Source organism: Phocoena sinus, chromosome 1 (assembly GCF_008692025.1).
Source record: "Phocoena sinus isolate mPhoSin1 chromosome 1, mPhoSin1.pri, whole genome shotgun sequence".
Classification (NCBI taxonomy): domain Eukaryota; kingdom Metazoa; phylum Chordata; class Mammalia; order Artiodactyla; family Phocoenidae; genus Phocoena; species Phocoena sinus.
In genome coordinates, this window is record NC_045763.1 from 10,307,145 (window position 1) to 10,325,412 (window position 18,268).

An 18,268-nucleotide genomic window follows, 5' to 3' on the forward strand; every position below is an offset into this window, starting at 1 on the left:
CTGTCCTACATTTAGGGATACTGAGATTGGTCAGTGGACTCAGGTGACGGTAGTCTGATCCCTCCATTGTAAACTTCCCAGTCAATCGTTCTCCATTAGATTTTGCATCAGTTTAATCTCTGGACCAATTATACAGTTAGGAGTTGAACATGGCGATTTTTTTCCCCTACCATTTAAATTCTATTATTCCTTCTAAATGTGTTAGCTGGAATTCTCCTGTGAAGAAGAACTTTTCCTCATCAACTAAGACTATTTAGGAACCCAGAAACACAGTTCATATAGAACCAGAAGGATAAATGCTTACTTCTTTCCCTTTAATTATCAATTCTCAGAGTAAGGAGTTTGTCTTAGTTCAGGCTGCTATAATAAATACCACAGACTGGGTGGCTTAAATAACAGACACTTGTTTTTCACAGTTCTGGAAGCTGCAAAGTCCAAGATCAAGGTGCCGTCAGATTCAATGTCTGGTGAGGGCCCTCTTCCTGGCTTGTAGATGGCCACCTCTTTGCTGTGTCCTCATGTGATGGAGTGAGAGAGAGACAGCTCTGGTCTCTTCCTGTTCTTATAAGGACACTAATCCCATCATGGGGGCTCCACCCTCATGACCTTATCTCAACCTGAGTTCCTCTCAAAGGCCCCACCTCTAAAACCCTTCACATTAGGGATTAGGGTTTTAACATATGAATTTGGGGGGATACAAACATTTGGTTCATAACAGAGTTGGTGCCCCAGCTACCAGCAGTGGTTTCAATGGTGTCCAATGAATTTTTCTGAGCTGCTAGCTCTATTCCTCTTTCTCATTCATTACCGTTATGAACTCACTGATTCTTATACATTTGTCATGTGTTGATCAGTCCTAGTTGTTATTCTTTCTGATGCACAGATTGTTCCACTTGAGGCCACGGCAACCTCACAAGTTGGGTTTTCGACATGCCCCTAAGGCTTGTCTTTGATGGCTTTCTTGCTCTCTGGCACAAGAAGCCCCAGGATCAACTCATACATTTCCCACCTCCAGTTTGGACTCAGCCATTTCTCTACGAAGCCCTGTTTGTTTTAGCAGGAAATGGTGTGTTCGTTGCTACTGAGTTGTTATTGCTTCTGTTAATTGATTTAGAAAGTGTATATTTTCCAAAAAGAAAAAGCCTAGAATATTCATAGTGATTTTTCCACTTCAAACTTAACATCATTGGTGTTTCTCTTAACTTCTTTAATTTTATATTTGTGTGTCTTTTCTGTTATACTAAAAATCTTGATTCCTAAGAACAATTTTTATTGCTGTAATGACTCATTAAAATATAATACACATATAATAATTTCAAAATTGCAGTGTCAATATTGTTACTAACAAGAAGACTACTGAATGAAGTTTACATTTTCTTTGCGGTTATTTTTGACCTTAGAATATTTTCCACTAACGATGTACAGTCCAAATGTTGCATCCAAAAGGGACTTGAAATAGCTCTTTTATCTTTGGTGGTATGATATCAAGTTGATGTATAATTTAGTACTAGTTTTGATTTGTTTTCAATTTTCAGGAAATGCAACCCCCCCATCCTCTCCTTTTGATTTAATTCTCTTTTTTGAATTTGTAAAATATTTCATGATTCCAAAGTCAAAGTTGTCTAGCAAGATATGTTCAGAGAAGTCTCATTTCCTTTCCTGCTTCTGCCTCTCATTCCCTCTTCTTCCCAATGTTTCCCCCACTGATTTACCCTTCTTGTGTTTCCTTTTAAAAATATAAGAATGTGTGTGTGTGTGTATTTCCTCTCCACCTTCACTCAAAAGGTGATACACCATATACACTGTTTTGCAGGTGATATTTTCTTTTCTTTTACCAATATATCCTATGCATAGCACTCCATATAAGTATGTATATTGAGATATTGCCTCATCCTTTTCATGCCGCATTGTGCTCCATTGTCTGGGTTTTTCATAATTTAGTTAACCGTTTCCTTGTTGACGTATATTTAGGTTGTTTCCAATATTTTATAAAGAATGTTACAATGAATAATTTATGAATGTGTCATTTTGTTTGTTTATGTGTCTCAAATGTATCACTGAGATAGATTTCTAGAAATAGGATTGCTGCATCAAGGGATAAATGCATATGGAATTTTGCTAGATATTGTCAAATTCTTCCCCAGAGGGTTCATATTATTTTATATTCCTATCAAGAATGCATGAGAATTACAGTTTCCCCCACACCCTTGCCTATGGTGTCAACGTTTTCAATTTTTGTCTGTTTGATAGGTGAGAAATAGTATCTCAGTGTAGTTTTCTCATTTCTCCTATTATGAGTAAGGTTGAGCATCTTTGCATATCTTTAAAGACCATTTGCTTTTCATTTGCTATGAACTGTTGGTAACTTTCATCCATTAAAATAAAAATCACTGGAATTTCCCTGGTGGTCTAGTGGTTAGGATTTTGTGTTTTCACTGCCATGGCCCGGGTTCAGTCCCTGATCAGGGAAATGAGATCCCAAAAGCCACACAGTGTGGCCAAAATAAAAATAAATAAAATCACTCTCCTTCTTCTCAACTTTTGGAAGTGCTCTCTATAAATTCTTTATCTGTGATATAAGCTGCAACTACTTTTCCCTGTTTATTATTTGTCTTTTGGGTTTGCTTATACTATTTTCATCTTTTAGAAGGTCTTGGTTGTTTCGGGTAGTTGAATTCACAATCTTTTTTTTTCTATTGCTTCTGGATTTCAAGTTGTAATTAATAGTGCTTTTCTCCACTCCCACACTACAAGGGAATTTACTTACTTCTTTTCTGGCACTTACATAATTTATAATATTTAGATCTTTGATCCATCTGGAAATTATCTTGACATACTATGTGAGTGACAGAATTTTTCCCAACATCTATGGTTGATTATGTTTTTGCCTCAGTTGAAATGATAGATGCTGTGGTTCATTGGATATTCATTGTTAAAGTAAGATAACATCCTTTTCAAATTTTCAGCACCTTGTCTGAAAATTGATAGGCTAAAATTCCAGAATATTCTAAAAGTTACTAGTCAACATTATGGGAGAGAGTTGTTACCTTCTTTCAGCCCCGTCATTTCAGAGTTTTCTAACCATCCTACTCACATTTCTATCTTAACCCCGGTGCAATGCATAAAGTTATACAGGAAGCCAGGAAGAGTAAACTGTTCTTGTCTGCCAAGCAGGCAAGACCATCTGCTTCCCCTCACTTTCAGTTGCAGTATTATATACCAGATACAGCTGGGAACAGGAGGATCTAATATTTGCTGTTGACAAACACAGTGGCTCCCATGTGTCACAAAACATTGCCCCTGAGAACACTTTCTGTCCTTTATCCCCAACAGGGGGAATTGCTCTAAGTTACTTTTACAAATACCAGAGCTGACACTTTAGATACAGTAATTCAGAGTAATTATGCAATAATTGATATTTCTGAACTTAGTTCAATGATTTTTAAAGAATTTATAATGATGATAGTATAATAACATGAAACTCAATTTGTGAAAATTTCTTAAGTATTTTGAAAAGTGATATATGCATCAAACTCAAACAGAAATGGAACTGTCAGCATATTTTTACCAACAGATGAACCTTTTCTTCTGTGCTTTTTTATCATAAAATCTGCTATTCTTCACCTGTTGAAGATAACAGAAGTTATCAACAGATGGTAGGGCATGAATTTCTGTGTTGTTTTTCCAGTAATGGTGAAAGACCACACATTTGCCGAACACTTTCAGTGACCTCTGTAAGGTGGCTGAACCACAGCCATGGACTTGAAGGAAATTTGTCAGCCTAAGGAAGAATCAAAATGTCAGCCTTGGCCTAAGTCATGCTATACTCTACTCAACCAAACCAGTTATGGAGTTAAAGTTAAACAATGTATTTATTACCAGTAAAGTGATTGCTATTTAAAAATGGCAATTAATTTATCAGTAGACATTAGTGGTGGGGTAGAAAGATAACCCCACAAAAAATCACAAGGAAGGAAATAATAAAGAACAGAAACAATTGGAAACAAATATATAGAGAGAATCAATAAAACCAAAAATTAGTTCTTTGAAAAATTATAACATTGACAAACCTCTGTGATTTGGGAAAAAAAAGAAAATGCAGAGAAAGAATTCACAAGTAACCAATACCGGGAATGAAAAAAAAAAGGATACAGTGGGAATTCCCCGGCAGTCCAGTGGTTAGAACTCCACGCTTTTCACTGCTGAGGGCCAGGTTCAATTCCTGGTCGGGGATCCCACAAGCCATGTGTCACAGCCAAAAAAACACACACAGACACACAAAAAAAGGATATACTGTCAGTGTCATAGACATTAAATAGAAAATAAGATATGATAAATAATTGTGTGACAATAAATTTGAATATTTAAACAAAATGGACAAATTCTTAATAAAAAAATAACCTAGCAAAATTGATTTAAGAAGACCAAACTACCCATTATAAAATAAATCAGTCACCAGGATGTAATGTACAGCACAGGTATAGTCAATATTTTATAATGATTTTGTATGATGTGTAATGTATGAAAATATTGAATCACTATGTTGTACACCTGAAACTAATATAATATTGTAAGCCAACTATACTTCGATAAATTTTTTTAAAAGAAGAGGAAATATAGCACCTGACAATTTCTACAACTATTGAAGAAATTGAATTGGGAGTAAAAAATTTCTCCGTTAAAAATTCTAGACTCGGGCTTCCCTGGTGGCGCAGTAGTTGAGAGTCCGCCTGCCGATGCAGGGGACACGGGTTCGTGCCCCGGTCCGGGAAGATCCCACATGCCGCGGAGCGGCTGGGCCCGTGAGCCATGGCCGCTGAGCCTGCGCCTCCGGAGCCTGTGCTCCGCAACGGGAGAGGCCACAGCGGTGAGAGGCCCGCGTACCGCAAAAAAAAAAAAAAAAAAACAATCCAGACTCAGATGGCTTTCCTGGTGACTCTCACCAAACATTCATACAAGACATTATTCAAATCTCGCACACACTCTTTCACAGAAAAGAGAGGATTCCCTGACCTTATTTTGTGAGGGAAGCAGAACTTCAACACTACACCAAAGAAGACAGACAAGAAAGAAAGAAAATAAGCCAATCTGCTCGTGAACCTGGAGACAAAAATCCTATTAAAAAATATCATCAAACGAAATCTAGCATTCTATATAAAATGGGTAAAAAACCAAAATGGGTCTGTATGAATGTCAGATTGGTCTATCCTTTAAAAAATTAATTAATGCATTCACAACATTCAGAAAGTAAAGAGAAATATCATATGATTGGTTCAATAAATGCAAAAAAGCATTTGATAAAATTGAATATGCATTAACAACAAAACGTAGCAAATTAAAAACCTACAGCAAATGCATTAATAGTGAAATGGTGAAAGGTCTTCCTTCGCTATCAGGGATAAGACAAGGATATCTGCTGTCATCATTACTACGCAACATTGTAAGTGAGTCCAGGAAAACACAGTAAGACAAGAAAAAGAAAAATGCGGTGAATCGGGAAAACATAAATACGGAACAGAGGAAGAGAAGAGCCCTGCAGTATGGGATTGAGAGTAAAATGGTGAATTCATAAGAAAATATATTGATATAAATGCTAATTGCATCATATATAAATGTTCCGGTGTAAAACTGTAAAATAAAAAGCGTTCGGATATCTAGCTCTGTTGCTTCCTTCAAGGAGGGCTTTAACCACATGAATTTGGGGATTAATATTTTTGTTAGGTTGCCTTTGTCTTCAAAACCAAAAAAATCATTATTTGTAAGATTCGAGAGTAATAAAAATAAGTTTATGTCTTGGAAGTGATAATGAGATCAGAAAATTGTAGTGTCGAAAGAGACTCTAAAGTTTGTCTCATCCAAAAGGGAATCTCTTCTGTTTGTAAGCGCAGCTGTAGGGTGGCAGGCTTGGAAGACCTGCTTGCTCCACCCTGACATACAGACAGTGGAAATGACATAAGGGCATGACGTCAAACAAAGAGGAACAACCCACTTAGGGTGAAGGATCGGGGAGGATTCAGTGTAAATGCATGCTTAGTAAATGGTATCCTAGCACCAGCTAGTGGCAAGAATTAAAGGAGACATTAATTGCCAGGAAAAATAGGGAGACATTTGTCACAAGGAAATCTTACAGCTCAAATCCTCAACCACTTTTTAGGTGTCTTCCACAGTACATACTTTTTATCCTCTTGACTAAATAACACAGACATCTTTATTTTAAATGCTGAAGGGTGTGTTTAGCTAATAAAAAATGATGAGCAACCTACACAGCACAGTTGTCAGAATCCTGGGAGGAAAGCTGAGGGTGGGCGTGGCTAAGAAAGGCAATGAAAAACCTTCGTATTTGGAAAAAAATACCCTTGAATATGTACAGCTGCTTGGAGCTTGAGAGTACATACAGGGTCTTGGTATCTCATCCTAACTCAGCCTGAAGTATATTCTAGCTGTCCTTGAGAGCAGTTATTAACCATTGGAACCCAGCCCATTTATCACATCCAACACCTTGTGATGGAAAATCTGGAATTTCAAACAGACGCACCAATCACATTCTAAGCCAGCTGTGACACTGTCTTGCTGGGTCTAAATAGACAGAGAATTAAGGACTTCAATGGCAAAGCTGACATTGGTAGCTAGCCTGCTTTGCCACTGTCATGAAGCCTACTTTTGTGACTGTTTACACACCCAGAAAATCTATCAAGTCCAAGTACATGCAGTATTAATTCATAAAGGTCATGAAGCAGGATTAAATTGGATGCAATGCCCACCTTCTGTGGCTATAAAGGAAAGAACTAGAAAACATACCTCTGTTATCCAAGGAAGGCTCCTTTCAGACTAAAATCCCAGGAATAAGAATTACCTTTGTTGAAGTTAAAACACAATTCAGAAGACTGTTATTGAAGAATAAAAGTTTACTGGTAAAGCATTTTGTTCTATAGTGGTCCTAGGATCTAAGACATATTTCAAAAGAAGATGTACAAACCCCCTGTGTAATTTGTTTACACTGAGAAATTATATACGTGGGTATATATGAATATATTTATAAAATCCAACCACACCAGAGAATTCCTACGGGTGTGCTTTTGGCTTCTGAAAGGTAATTGGCTCAAAGTATGTTGCAATACTTTCTAAACAACGTCCTTTAACGACTGTTGTTTATAGGACATTCAGATGTTAAAGACCCCCTTCGTGTTGAGTTCCATTGTGACAGTAAGCTCTTCTGCAGCTTACCTGCTACTCACAGGTGGAAAGAAGAAGCTCACAGACTCTGCAGCTCCAAGAGTCAGGCAGGTAGAGCCTGGCAACCTGCATGCCTCCCTCAAGTCAGAAATAGGAGGATCACTAAACGCAGTCACAGCCAAAGCCAGCACTCCCTCCAATTAGAGTCCTACACTGGCAGCTGCCTCCCTACTGGCCTCAACCCCAGGGCTCTGGACTCCCAGTTCATCGAGTCTGCAGTCAGTAGGATCACAGTTCCCATCACTTTCACACCTCCCTTCACTCATTGGTTCATCCTCAGCATGGGCTTGTTTAAAACCACTATGTGGTGAGCGCTGATGCTTCAGAGATAAAGTGCCCAGACCCTGCCCTTACCGACTTCACAGTTTAGTGGTGAGAAAGACATGACAACAGACAAATGATACGGAGTGAAGGGAAAGTGAAGTTGTTTAATTCCTAAATTGTGCTAGCACCAGACTAAGAGATTGGCAGGGATGATCTCCTTTAATCCTTGTACAACAGTGAGGTGAATACTATTACTATCTGCCTTTTACATATGCAAAAAAAAAGCGGGGGGGGGGGCTCCAGAAAGATGAGCAATTTGCCACAGACAACCAAGCTAGGAGTGGTGGAGGTAGGAGAGGATGTGATCAGACTCCAGAGTTTGTGTTAACGCATCTCTAACCGGCTTTTTTTTTTTTTTTTTTTTTTTTTTTTTTGCCGAATGGCAGGGCTTGCAGGATCTCAGTTCCCTGACAAGGGATTGAACCCAGGCCCTCGGCAGTGAAAGCGCAGAGCCTAACCACTGGACCACCAGGGAATTCACTCTAAGAGGCAGCTTTAAAAAAATAAATTTAAAAATATTTCTTATCCTTGGACTTCCCTGGTGGCGCAGTGGTTAAGAATCTGCTTGCCAATACAGGGGACATGGGTTCGAGCCCTGGTCCAGGAAGATCCCACATGCCACGGAGCAAGTAAGCCTGCAAGCCACAACTACTGAAGCCTGCCCACCTAGAGCCCGTGCTCCGCAACAAGAGAAGCCACCGCAATGAGAAGCCTGCGCACCGCAACGAAGAGCAGCCCCCGCTCACTGCAACTAGAGAAAGCCCGCGCACAGCAATGAAAACCCAACGCAGCCAAAAATAAATAAATTAAAAAAAAATTCTTATCCTGTAACCCAAAATAGATTTATTAATATTTATTCTTCCCCATTTATTTATATTAACATGGACTCATAGATAGTTATTTTACAATTTTGTTTATAATCCAATACTTCCTTATTTATTTTGTTGTTCAAATTATTCCTTCCAGCTTTGGCCATTGGGAAATCTTGCAGTTGGCTCATGTATCCCCTTGGCATATCCCTATCACTGTATGTTTTTAATTTATTTGAGCACTGTCTTACTTTCTGGCATTATTAGATGCTTCAGTCTCATCTCCTATATTTCCTTGTTGGTCATGTTTAAAAGCTAAATCAATTCTATCTGAGTAGGTGAACTGTAAACCACCATGTGTAAATTAACACAGATTTGTGGCTACACATTTTTCCATAGTGCTTTATTTCTATATTTCCACCTTCCTTTTAGATGGAGTCAGCAGTCTTCTGGATTTGACCACAGACCTACGATCCTGGATTTGAACCCTTGACCGAGAAGGGCACTGATTTACAGTAACAGAGCTAGTTCATTTCTTTCCGTTGCTCCAAATTATCAGTCTCGTAATATCACACTCCCTATACTCTATATTCTGCTTTTGTTGAACATTTCTGGAAAAGTGTGGATACCATTCCAATGCAGCAATATGAAAGTTTAAATCAGTTGTTCATCGTCCGTGTTGGAGAAAAACGAGACCAGAAGAACGTGTCACTGTATGCCATCTCCAGTGTCCCTGAGCCTTGGCACCATCGACCTTTGGGGCTGGATACTTCTCTGTTGGAGGGGTTGTCTTGTCATCATGGAACATTTAGCAGCAACCCTGGCCTCACACACTAGATGCCAGTAGCACTCGCCAAGTTGGGACAACCAAAATGTCTCCAGACGTTGTCAAATGTACCCGCAGGGGCCAATCACCCCCAGTTGAAAACCACTGTTTAATAATAACAAGCTGAGAGCTTTCTCTGTGCATGCAGCATGACCACAACCTGATCTGCTCTGACTCACTGGGCAGGACTCAACTAGACAAGTCCTGGCAAAGGCAACCTCCCGGGACCAACAGGGGTGGCTCTTGGGTAATCTGAAAAGTGATTTCAAAGGCTGGAAGTTCTCCCTGGTTCTCTCCTTAAGACACCTGCACCTGAGGGATGGGAGTTCACTGTGTGGTCCTGGCCGATTGCCAGCCAGGTGACTGCAGTTTCTACCTTCTTAGTTTTCCTTCCAATTTCCGTTGCACATGGTGCCTTTCTTTACTTCTGTTCTACTCTGCATGACTAACCCATAATTACTCTCTTACCTTCCAGCGATTGGTTAGGGGATATTAATCTGCGATTTGTTTGTAACATTTAAGTCGGCAAAGCACTGGAGGATGAAAAGGGCAACTTGAGTTTCCCATTTTGGCTCTGTGATATGTAATGGTGGAGACAGAAACCTCCTTTAGTCTTGCTAAAACAGAAAAATTATCCCATTGTTCATAAATCTGCACAGGGCTCCCCTAGATGAAGACCAGTCTGAGAGGAACTGAGATGAAACCATATCACAGTGTCCAGCACTTTGCTGTTTAGACGCAGTTGAAGGACCTAGTGTCCTTATGTTAACAACTTCCCCCGACTTGCCTCTGATCTGATGCCCTGTTTATACCTGCCCTTTCAGGAAATCCCACCATTCTCCAGACTTTTATCAATCCTTGTTCCCATGTAAGCTGCCAGCCCTGTATTTTAACCCCGGTAGAGGCCTGCTCTCCATGCAGCAACAGTGAATGGGATAAACCTATGGGTAACAATGTGTTCTGGTTTGTCCAGGACTTGCTGGATTTTAGCACTTGGTCTGGGTCCCAAGAAATCCTTCAGTCCCGGGCAAACCGGGATGGTTGGTTACCTTAATTCCTTGAAGGCAACCTCTGCATCTCATCTTCAGTGGCCTCAACCCTCTCCTAACACACCTCCCAGCATGTAGGTTAGGAAGTGATTTTGCATCTTAAAAAAAAAAATGCCTGAGCGAGAGAAACAGAAATTAGCTGCAACTCTCGGCTGGCCACGAGGGGGCACGTCGTCCTACATATACAGGGCTGCGTGTAAAGAAAGGAAGGAACTTTCCAGGTTAGGAGGGATCAAGTTAAAAGGGCTCCGACAGTCAGTGTGTGCCTTAGGGGTAGAAATGTTTTAAAAAACAGTCAAGTCAATGTCATTTCTGCCTCTTAAGATAATAAAACAGTATGGATACCGAAGGGGAAAGGGGTGGGATGAGAGGAATTGGAAATTGGGATTGACACATATACACTATTGATACTTATGTATAAAATAGACAGCTGACGGGAACATACTGTATAGCACAGGGAACTCTACTTAACGCACTGTGGTGTCCTAAATGGAGGGGCTATATGTATATGTATGGCTGATTCATTTTGCTGTGCAGTAGAAGCTAACACGACATCGTAAAGCAACTATACCCCAATAAAAATTAATTTAAAAATACTTTTAAAGAGAAAAAAAGAAAGCGTAAATTACTCCAAATCTTGCCAATCAAGACAACTACGTTCAGTTATTTTTCTATTATTACGCAAATACAAAGATACGCACAATTTGTTAAATACATGGAATAATTGGTCTTTCAACATTTTTTTTTTTAACCTAACATAAACATTTTCCTCCATTGTTAAATGTTCTTCAAAGCATGGTGTTAAAGATGACTTAGTCACTATGTTTGGGCTGTAACTTCACCAATTCATTTTGGCTATACGTTTGTTTCTCTCCTAGTTTGTTATTATAAATAAAGCTATGGCAAGTATCTTGTACATAGAAAAAAAAGAGAACAAAACAAAAACCTGTGCTCATGAAATTGGCCCTCCGTTCTCAGTACCATCAGGTCCCTGGAGACTTGTAGCCTTTATTCTCGGTCCTCACAAAGATCTTGCCAAGTGGGAACTATGGTTAAGTAGCCCAAAGTCACAAAACTGGGTGAAACTTCACAAAGACCGCTATACCACATCACCATATTATTTCAAAGAACCATGAAATGAGAGTTACAAACTGTTCCCTTAGCTTAAGACCAGGGGGTGGGTGAGGGCAGGCGATGTGGATCATGCCTGAAGGGAACCTTGCTCCATGCCCACTATGGAGAGCAGGACTGAAGGTGTCGGGCATCACATTGCAATGTGCACACCAGCAGGAGGCTGGGTGGGAAATGCGAGCACCCCTGGCCCCAGAGTGATGGGGAGGCAGGGGTCCCCAGGTCCTGTCACTTTCCTTTCCCAAGACGGCTGAGAGCAGAGGCTGTCAGTGCTGCGCCGTGTTAGGGAGCTCAGAGAGCAAAGCACATGCGACTTGGGCAGAGAGTTCAGGGCTATTCAGCATGAGAACTAACCAGGGAGTCTTACTGTAAACCAGGCAGGAAGGCCAGGAGGGACAGCACGGAGCTCCAGGCGCCCAGCCACCTGTAACTGCCGCCTGGCAAAAGGAACTGGCAAAGCCAAGGCAGACTAAATTCAGAATTGAAATACCAAGAATACCCATAGGAAAAAAAGCATCTGATGGCCATGGTTAAAGCAAAGACAAAGGAAGAGCTTGGCAGTTTTACTAATCGACAATTAAATGTCTGAACCCTGGGTTGGTAGGGAGGTTGGGTGTGGGCTTCTCTTAGAAGAGAAATCTTTAAATTCAGTTTGATTTAGATTCTTTGCTGCTTTTCACACCTTATGGATGTGTTCAGGAGTCCTGGATTTCACTTGTTCTTTCCTCTTTCCTTTTTAATGAGAAACCTCAGCAATAGGTTTCACTGTGCCATAGAATTGATTTTTTTTTTTTTTTTTTTTTTTTTGTCAGTCTCTACCATTTTGACAATCACAGCTTGGGAGACCCGCTGAGCTGTCAGGAAAAGGACTCATCTTCACGTTACTTTAACCAAAACAATTATGGTTTTAAAACTATAAATTAGATTACCATATCGGTCCCAACTTACTTGGCTGCCACCAGAGGAACGAGGCTAACATTTCTGAACTGCAAATAATCCTTTCCCTGTGGATACATTTTTATCCAGGGCAATAACCCTCTAATTCAAGGCTTGGAAAATGAAGCCCACATGATTTCAAGAAGATGAGCGCTTTTAAGTCGTGAAGCATGTTGTAGCCTAAAAAAGAGATACAGATCTTTTCAAGAAAGTCATCTCTCCAGTAACCAAAGGAAAAAGAAAATTTCCTGACTGACAGCTCTTTTCAAGTGCAAATAAGAATGACAGCAAGAAGAGGTTTAAAATTCTCATTAAGTACTTCTGCTCTCTTCATGTAACTATTGATACGTAATCTGGTTTTGCACTGCCAAAAATCACTCACGCATACAAAGATGCTCAGATTTTAATACACATGTTCTGCATCCCTTTCCTAAGTCCTGTAGTCTTTTCTTGATAACACCCTTCTCAGAGGAGCAGAAACTGTGATTTATGGCCAATTTCAAGATGGCAGCACTGAAGAACAACCAATACATTAGCCCATAAACCAACACAAGGGCCAACGTGTTTCCGTAAAGGAAAGTCTCTTCATTTCCCGGTTAACGTTTGTTTTCAACAGGCGTCTTGAAAAGGGGTTGAAGAGACATACTTCCAAACAGAACTGGAATGTTGTAAATCCACTGTGGAAGGGGGGATGGGGACACAGTGGGAAAACCTCAGCCTAGGTTTCTCAAACTAGCAGCGTCTGTAGGATGTTTGATGGCTTTTTGGTGAGTAGACAGCTCTCCAAATTTATTTTAAAATTCAATATATTTTAAAAGTTATTATGGTTCTCTGCTTGGTAAACAAAATAAAACACATTTTAAAATTAGGAGTAGCAGTTGTTTATATCAGTGAACAGGCCAGTGTTGTCCCTTCTTTTAAGAAGGTATCCATAGTTTGTTAATGATGTATAGGTTGAGCCAAGAGTCTGGCTCCAAATCCAACTGGTTTTGTTTCTTATTTTTCATTAGTTGCTGTATTGGCCGGTGCTCTCTCTTGCCAGTGATAAATCTCAAATTAGCTTAATCTGAAGACAGAATTTATTGGACTTCCCTGGTGGCTCAGTGGTTGAGAATCTGCCTGCCAATGCAGGGGACACAGGTTTGATCCCTGGTCTAGGAAGATCCCACATGCTGCGGAGCAATTAAGCCTGTGTGTCACAACTACTGAGCCTGCACGCCACAACCACTGAAGCCAGCGTGCCACAATTACTGAAGACCGCGTGCCTAGAGCCCGTGCTCTGCAACGAGAGAAGCCACCGCAATGAGAAGCCCGCACACTGCAACGAAGAGTAGCCCCCCTCACCGCAACTAGAGAAAGCCCATGCGCAGCAACGAAGACCCAATGCAGCCAAAAATAATTAAAAATTAAAACAGAATTTATTGACTTGTATAATCAGAAAGTTCAGAGGCACTTCCAGTTGCAGGCATGGCTGGATCTAGGTGCCCAAAAGAAGTCAAGAACAAGTGCTTCTTTAGCTTTTAGCTCCATTTTTGGTTTTGGTTTTGTTTTTCCTGAGTTGCCTTAATTCTAGGCCCTCTGTCCATGTGGCAGCAAAGATGACCCCAAGGTCCTCCAGACTTACATGCCTTATTGCCTATGTTTCCAAAAGGACAGAGAGTGTCTCTTTCAACAAAAATCTTGCAAAACTCTCCCAAAGGGCAGATTGATTACAGATCCATCCTCCTAAATCTAAACCAATCACTGTCCCAGGAAATGCCGGACCCACAGGACAGGCCTGGATTTGTCCCGATCCTTCAAACTTAGAATGACAGCCGCATGAATGACACAGGCTGGGAGCAAGGAAGGGCCATTTTCCATAGAAAATTTAGGATGCTGTTGTCAAAAGTGGGGCATGTCTGGCAGGGAGAAACAGTACTGGTCCACTTAGTACACTAAATTAGAAATTCCTCACTAACAGTTTGTGTCATTGAGAATGGCAGTGAATATTTGGTGGCTCTCTCAGATAGTAATGAACAAGCCAGAACAAGGACAAGAAATCATGGGCAGTTCTCCCAGGAAAGTCTCTTTCCAGGGCTTGTTACCAGGTTACCCCAACCAGCGTGTGTCACACTCGTTCTGAAAGATTCCATTTCCGCTTGGCAAGGAGCCGAGTATGAATTCCTGTCTCCTCTTTGGTTGCTGCTGGCATGGAAAGCATCTCTTCTTGTTGTGTTAAGCATGTGGACGTGATATTAAGATTATTTCCAAAAACACATCACCGAGTTATTTCTTCATCGAGTGTAGAAAAGCATTGATTTTTCAGGGAAAAAAAAGCAAACTCTTAATGGTTGGACCACGTGCACCAGAGTTTAGTCTCCTTAAAAATCCAAATCCCAGGACTTTCCTGGTGGTCCAGTGATTAAAATTTCACGCTTGCACTGCAGGGGGCACGGGTTCGATCCCTGGTCAGGGAACTAAAGATCCCACATGCCGCATGCCACGTGGCACAACCAAAAAAAAGAAAAGTCCAAATCCCTTATGGACTCAATGTTAAAGACCGTGCAGCCTCATCCTCAGGTAAGAGGTTCCAGCTTGTGCAACTTAAGTACAGCACCAGTCACAACGGAAGTGTTTTTTATTGGATTATCAAGGTTATGGAGAAATGTTTTCATTATCATTCGGTTCTAAGAATTTCTTAATTTCCCTTTTTCATTTCCTCTACAACCTATAGAGGTTGGAAAATATATAGTTTTCCAGACATATGGCATTTCTGTGGTCATCCTGCATTCTTAAATTCTAGTTTTATTGCATTATGGCTGAAAAACACGGTCAATATGGTGTATGTGATCCTGATTCCTTTGGAATTTATTGAGGGTTCTTTTATGGCCTAATTCATGGTCTACTTTTTCAATATTTTTTCCATATGTATGCAAAAATGTGCAGAAAAAGATGGTGTGTTCTGTGTTTTGGTTTCTTCTCTCTCACTACATATTATACCTAGCAAAAATCTGAAAAGTGCAATTAATAAATTCAAGATGTATAAATATCTGTATATATTACATATGTATGCGTACATATGTTACACATGCATACATATAGTATACATCAACACCTCAGCCCAGCAGCGACTTGTGGTGCCCTCAGACACCAGTGACCTAGGATTTCTGTGGTGAAGGGGGAGATAATAACTGTTTCAGAGCATTTTGGGGAAGAACCAGGAGCGGAACTTGAGATCTTTCCTCCACCCTGATCTCTTAGTGCCCCTGCAGCTGCCATCACGCAGGCTAGAATCACTAATATTCCCACAGCCACATCAAGACAGGTTTAGGCTAGAGTTTCCAAATTTTTTTATTGCTTTCTATTCTTAGTTTATAGAAGCCACACCCATGTGTGTGAGTGTGTGTGTGTGTGTATATGTGTGTGTTTAATAGTTTCTCCAAGGTTGGTTTTGGGAGGAAAGAAACAGCAACCTATATTGTCTTGCCATTTTGACAGAGATCAGAAGACACTCTTCAGATCAAAGAAATGTATCCACTTAGCTTTCTTTTCTGAGTTGTCTGGGAAACGTTTGCTGCTGGGATATTTCAGAGTACTTCCTGCTCGTTTTCTTGCACACCAGGCTGAAAGTATGCAAGTCAACGACAGAGATCTGATTGTCTTTGCGACAGAAACAGTTGAGGTATGATCCATATACCATACTATTTTTAAAGTATACAATCAGTGATTTTTAGCATATTTACAGAGTTGTACAACCATCATCACTCTCGAATTCCAGAAATTTTTCATCACCCCAAAAAGAAACCTTATGCTTATTTACAATCACTCCCCATTCCTCTCTCCCCCCAGCCCTGGCAAATACTAACCTGCTTTCTGTGTTATGGATTTGATTCACTTCTTCTGGATATTTATTAGAAAAGAAAGCACACATATGTGGTCTTCTGTGTCTGGCTTCTTTCACCTAGCATGCTGTTTTCAAGATCCGTTCTTGTTGAAGCATCTATCGGTGCTTTATTCTGTTTTATGACCCAGCAGTATTCCATTGTATGAACATAGCACATTTTATTTATTCGTTCATCAGTTGATGGGTTGTTTGCACTTTGGGATATTATACATAATGCTGTAGTGAATATTTGCATACAAATTGTTGCGTGGACATACGTTTTCAATTCTCTTGGATATATATCTAAGATTGGAGTTGCCAGCTCCCATGGTAACTCTGGGTTTAACTTTTTGAGGAGCTGCCAAATGGTTTTCCAAAGCTACTGCACCATCCTATAGTCCCACAAGCAATATATGAGGGTTTCACTTGTTCTAATCACTCCTTGCCAACACTTGTTATTGCCTGCCTTTTTTTTTTTAACTCTTTTTTTTAAATTAATTCTTATTGGAGTATAGTTGCTTTACTATATTGTGTTAGTTTCTACTGTACAGCACAATGAGTCAGCTATACATATACATATATCCCCTCTTTTTTGGATTTCCTTCCCATTTAGATCACCACAGTGCATTAAGTAGAGTTCCCTGTGCTATACAGTATGTTCTCATTAGTTGTCTATTTTATACATAGTATCAATAGTGTATATGTGTCAATCCCAATCTCCCAATTCCTCCCGCCCCTCCCCTTTCCCCCTTGGCATCCATACATTTGTTCTCTTTATGTCTGTGTCTCTGTTTCTGCTTTGCAAATAAGATCATCTACACCATTTTTCTAGATTCCACATGTATGCATTAATATACGATATTTGGAGACTTCCCTGGTGGCGCAGTGGTTAAGAATCCGCCTGCCAATGCAGGGGACACGGGTTCAATCCCTGGCCTGGGAAGATCCCACATGCCACGGAACAGCTAAGCCCGTGCACCACAACTACTGAGCCCACGTGCTGCAACTACTGATACCCGAGCATCTAGAGCCCGTGCTCCGCAACAAGAGAAGCCACTGCAATGAGAAGCCTGTGCACCACAACGAAGAGTAGCCCTCGCTTGTCGCAACTAGAGAAAGCCCGCGCAGCAACAAAGACCCAACGCAGCCCCCCAAAATAGATAAAATAAATTTATTTTTTAATTAAAAAAAAATACGATATTTGTTTTTCTCCTTCCGACTTACTTCACTCTGTATGACACTCTCTAGGTCCATCCACATCTCTACAAGTGACCCTTGTCTGCCTTTTTGATGATAGCCATCCTGGTGAGTATGAAGCGGTATCTCACTGTGGTTTTGATTTGCATTTCCCTATGACTAATTAGGTAGAACACCCTTTCAGGACTTATTGGCCCTTTGTATGCTTTGTTTGGAGAAAATAAATCTTTTGCCTTTTTGAAAAATTGGGCTATTTTTCTTTTTATTGTTGAGTTGCAAGAGTATATATTCTGGATACTAGACACTTACCAGATATATGATTTGCAAATATTTTCTCTTGTTGTCTGAGATGCCTTACACATTCTTGATAATGTCTTTTGTCTTGATGGACAAAAGTTTCAAAATTTGATCTAGTCCAAGTTATCTTTTTTTTTCTTTAGTTGCTTTTGTTGTCACGTCTAAGAAACCATCTACTCAAGGTTCCTGAAGATTTACTCCTATGTTTTCTTCTAAGACCTTTACAGTTTTAGCTCTTGCATTTAGGTATCTGATCCATTTTGAGCTGATTTTTGTGTGTGGTGAGAGAAGTAGGGGTTCGACTTCCCTCTTTTGTCTGTGACTATTCAGTTGTTCCAACACCATTTGTTGAAAAGACTATTCTTTCCCTATTGAATTGTCTGGCACCCTTGTCAAAAATCAATTAACTATAAATATATGGGTTTATTTCTGGACTCTCAGTTCTATTCTATGGATATGTATCTGTCCTTATGCCTGTACCACACTCTTGATTGTTGTAGCTTTGTAGCAAGTTTTGAAGTTGAGACAGAGGAACCTAATTTTGTTCTTCCTTTTTAAGATTTTTATGTGTTTATTTGAATATTTCATGCAGTCAGCATTAGTT